This window comes from Battus philenor, unplaced genomic scaffold, assembly GCF_028537555.1.
Source record: "Battus philenor isolate CCGP_79_NKW_IND1 unplaced genomic scaffold, ilBatPhil1.0.hap1 SCAF_44, whole genome shotgun sequence".
NCBI lineage: Eukaryota > Metazoa > Arthropoda > Insecta > Lepidoptera > Papilionidae > Battus > Battus philenor.
The window spans coordinates 70001-75000 of NW_027181709.1; the positions used below are offsets into that span (position 1 = coordinate 70001).

A 5000-nucleotide genomic window follows, 5' to 3' on the forward strand; every position below is an offset into this window, starting at 1 on the left:
TTTCTTAAATCTTTATTATACAAACGCAACCCGCTTTACGGACGCGACTCTTATATTAATTATTATGATGATGACTATGTATCTCACTCTTATTTACATATATCTCAATCGATGCGCCGCACGCATAAATATCATGACGAGCTCGGTAACGGCGATCGATAACAATAGTCGCGAGGCGCGGCACGTCCGTAACGAAACACACAATCAATCAATACAATAATTTTAATACTGGATATAAATAATTTGACCGCGAATGGACCGACGACGATGCGTTTAAACGTTCCACTGCTTGTGCCCAACGTGATGATGATGATGACGATGATGACGATGATGACGATGATGACGATGATGACGATGACGATATTGAAGATAGTAAAGTTTTAGCATCGACATTAATCGTAATTTTAACACACGGAATCAGGACGATATCACGTTAGAAAATCGATACACGAACGGGACCGGACTCTGTCGTTTTCCGAAATCGATACGCGAACGCCCGAGTGACTATCCGCACCCCGAGGCCGGGCCGCACGATCTTTATTACGGACCGCTACCGTCTCGACGACGACGACGACGACGACGACGACGACGACGACGACGACGACGACACCTTTCTTTGTCTCAGTCGACATCGCGTATGAAAGAGTGCGATCGTCATCAGCACGAAATTTATGCATCGATACGCGAACGGGACCGGACTCTGTCGTTTTCAGAAATCGATACGCGAACGCATCGGCGGCTGGCTACGCGCAATCCGCGATCGGGTCGAACGATGATGATGATGATGATGATGATGATGATGATGATGATGATGATGATGATGACGACGACGATGACATCGAGATCAGGGTCAGATATAGATATGTAGATCGGTGGTATGCAATCGATACGCGAACGCTCTATAGCGCTACGCGGAGACGCATACAGTCGTTCCCGCATATACATGGGACTGGCGCGAGACGCGCCGGTCGGCCGAATCGAGTTCTCTCCGATGCTCTTCTGTTTTGTTTTGTTTGTTGGTGGTTGTGGAGTGTGGAGTGTGTTTTTTTGGTTGGTGGGGTGTGTGTGTGTGTGGTGGTGGTGTTAGTTTGTTTGCGGAGATTGCGTTTTTTTTAGATTTAGTTTTTTTTTTTTTTTTTATAAAAAAAAAAAAAAATTTAAAAATTATTCTTAGAAAACGCGCGCGAATCGAACAAAACTAATAACACCGATACACAAACAACGCGCGCCACCAACGAGAACGCCCGAAACTGAAACTTCTATAACCGACAAACGCACGAACGACACAGCGGCGGCGGAGGAGGGAAGAAAAAGGGGATCATCTCCCCACAACAACACACCGTAAACTGTGTCGGACGACGTCTCCGTTATGTAAGAGCGGAAGGCGTAAGAGAACGTCTCGTTTAATTAACGCGAACGGCGTTGGGCTCCCGAGTCGACTTCGGGGCGGCCCTTAACGCATCGCATCAACGAGCTCGTCGCGCGCTAGTCGCGCGACGGTCGATCATGATATATAAATCAAGGATTTCGGATCTCTCTAAAACCGGGCTGGAAATCGGTCATTGTTCGTTTTGCGAAACGATATTTTATAAAAGTGAAGATTTGTATGTGTCTCGTCAAAGAACGTTCCGATGAATCGGACGCGATGCCGCGTCCAAAGTAAATCTGGACGAACGCGAGGCGAGTGTTGAGATATACATTTTCCTCCGTGAACAGATAGAAAAACGAATTCATTTTGTTGTTGCGGTGTGGTGTTGTGTGTGTATTGTAATAAATACGCACGCACGCACGCACGCACGCAAAAAGCTACCTAGGCACCGGCGCGTCACGGCGTTTCGAACGTCCGACGCGTCGCTTGTCACACGTCTATCATATCATCATCACCCTCATATCTCTCGTATGTGCGGTGTTGGTGTGTGTTAGCTCTACTAGCTAGCTCCCTGGTTGATCCTGCCAGTAGTTATATGCTTGTCTCAAAGATTAAGCCATGCATGTCTCAGTGCAAGCCGTATTAAGGCGATACCGCGAATGGCTCAATATATCAGTTTTGGTTCCTTAGATCTTACCTCGGTTACTTGGATAACTGTGGTAATTCTAGAGCTAATACATGCAATCAGAACTCTGACCAGTGATGGGATGAGTGCTTTTATTAGATCAAAACCAATCGACGGAGGGCCTCGCGTCCGAAGTCGTTAATTTTGATGAATCTGGATAACTTTTGCCGATCGCATGGTCCAGCACCGGCGACGCATCTTTCAAATGTCTGCCTTATCAACTTTCGATGGTAGTTTCTGCGACTACCATGGTTGTCACGGGTAACGGGGAATCAGGGTTCGATTCCGGAGAGGGAGCCTGAGAAACGGCTACCACATCCAAGGAAGGCAGCAGGCGCGCAAATTACCCACTCCCGGCACGGGGAGGTAGTGACGAAAAATAACGATACGGGACTCTTACGAGGCCTCGTAATCGGAATGAGTACACTTTAAATATTTTAACGAGGAACAATTGGAGGGCAAGTCTGGTGCCAGCAGCCGCGGTAACTCCAGCTCCAATAGCGTATACTAAAATTGTTGCGGTTAAAAAGCTCGTAGTTGCATTTGTGCGCCGCGCTGTCGGTGCACCGCATCCGCGGTGATACTGACACGTCTGCGGAGCATATCGTCGGTGAGCCGTCGGTAAAACGGCGGTTCAATATCAAAATCCTATCGCGGTGCTCTTCGGTGAGTGTCGAGATGGGCCGACAATTTTACTTTGAACAAATTAGAGTGCTCAAAGCGGGCTCAAAATGCTGCTTGAATATTTCGTGCATGGAATAATAGAATATGATCTCGGTTCTATTTTGTTGGTTTTCAGAACTCCGAGGTAATGATTAATAGGGATAACTGGGGGCATTCGTATTGCGACGTTAGAGGTGAAATTCTTGGATCGTCGCAAGACGAACATCAGCGAAAGCATTTGCCAAAGGTGTTTTCATCAATCAAGAACGAAAGTTAGAGGTTCGAAGGCGATTAGATACCGCCCTAGTTCTAACCGTAAATATGTCATCTAGCGATCCGCCGACGTTACTACGATGGCTCGGCGGGCAGCTTCCGGGAAACCAAAGATTTTGGACTCCGGGGGGAGTATGGTTGCAAAGCTGAAACTTAAAGGAATTGACGGAAGGGCACCACCAGGAGTGGAGCCTGCGGCTTAATTTGACTCAACACGGGAAATCTCACCAGGCCCGGACACCGGAAGGATTGACAGATTAACAGCTCTTTCTTGATTCGGTGGGTGGTGGTGCATGGCCGTTCTTAGTTGGTGGAGCGATTTGTCTGGTTAATTCCGGTAACGAACGAGACTCTAGCCTGCTAAATAGGCGTCGTCATTTAGGTGTGCGCCGCTCCGGTGGCGCAACTCACTGGCGACGTATTAAAATTCTTCTTAGAGGGACCGGCGGCTTCGAGCCGCACGAGATTGAGCAATAACAGGTCTGTGATGCCCTTAGATGTCCTGGGCCGCACGCGCGCTACACTGAAGGAATCAGCATGTTCTCCCTGGCCTAGAGGCCCGGGCAACCCGTTGAAACTCCTTCGTGCTGGGGATTGGGGTTTGCAATTATCCCCCATAAACGAGGAATTCCTAGTAAGCGCGAGTCATAAGCTCGCGTTGATTACGTCCCTGCCCTTTGTACACACCGCCCGTCGCTACTACCGATTGAATGATTTAGTGAGGTCTTCGGACCGACACGCGGTGGCTTCACGGCCGTCGGCGTTGCTGGGAAGTTGACCAAACTTGATCATTTAGAGGAAGTAAAAGTCGTAACAAGGTTTCCGTAGGGGAACCTGCGGAAGGATCATTAACGTGTGTGTATGTGTGCGAGACGCGTGATATGTTCACGAACGTTGTTGCGCCGCTGTTGCTGTTGCTGTTGTTGCTGTTGCGACGACGACGACGACGACGACGACGACGACTTCGTACATACCGTGTTTACACATATATATATGTAATACATCCATAATGATATATATATACGACATATATACATATATATGTACGTACGCGCGCGCGCTGCTGTTCGTATCTAATGCGGACGAGCGCGCGCGCGTGTGCGTGCGTGTGTGTGTGCGTGTTTGTATATATGTATAAAAAATAAAATGTGAAATAATTGTCTCTAGCGTCTATTACGCCTAACGGCGCAGCGGCGACGGCGCCGTGGCGGTGGCCGGTGGCGGTGGTGGCATTCGTCGAAAGTGCTACCGCCGCCGCTGCCTCCGCCGCCGTCGAAGCGGCCGGGTGGCGGAAAAACGCCGAGAGACGAGCGCCGACCGGGGCATACCAAACGGAGCGTTCGAAGCGGTGAAAATCCCCACTGCCTAGCTCAGGCCCTTTATTGTCGGTTGGCGCTATACAAAACGAAATTTAAGCGGTTAGAAAGATGACAATGTCGTGCGTCACGCCAGCTCGTTGGGGGGTGCGCGGGTCGTCGTCGTTCATCATTCTAAAGGATTCGCGTCGGGGCGTTAAGCTTTTTCGGTGCCGTTTCTTTATGAACGCCTCGGCGCACATGAATTCGACCAACTTTCGACGTTAATACATAAAAACGGACAATCAAGTGGCCGACGGCGAGAGCCGTAGGCCGCTACCGTAAGTAATAACAACATTAAGAAAAAACCATTACCCTGGACGGTGGATCACTTGGCTCGCGGGTCGATGAAGAACGCAGTTAACTGCGCGTCATAGTGTGAACTGCAGGACACATTTGAACATCGACATTTCGAACGCACATTGCGGTCCGTGGAGAAATATCCAGGACCACTCCTGTCTGAGGGCCGGCTGTTAAAATATAAAAACCACACTGTTCGGTGTAGAACGCGCGCTACGTGCGCTCGCGCCGGTCGATGCGCGCGGCGGTGACGCGCGACGCGGCGGCGGCGGGTTGGTGGGGGGTGATGAACGAGCTCGCGGACGGTGCGATGGGACGATCTCTAATAAGAGTCTCTCGTCCGCGCCGCCGCGGC

General features: G+C 49.8%; 2 non-coding genes across 2 annotated transcripts; both read left to right on the forward strand.

Annotated features, from left to right (window-relative positions):
- Positions 1–1937: 1937 nt before the first annotated feature.
- Positions 1938–3841, forward strand: LOC137929195 (small subunit ribosomal RNA). Its single transcript, XR_011108762.1, has one exon. It is a non-coding gene; the product is annotated as a small subunit ribosomal RNA (ribosomal RNA).
- An 816-nt stretch (positions 3842–4657) lies between these two features.
- LOC137929183 (5.8S ribosomal RNA) lies at positions 4658–4814 on the forward strand. Its single transcript, XR_011108751.1, has one exon. It is a non-coding gene; the product is annotated as a 5.8S ribosomal RNA (ribosomal RNA).
- The last annotated feature ends 186 nt before the right edge of the window (positions 4815–5000 follow it).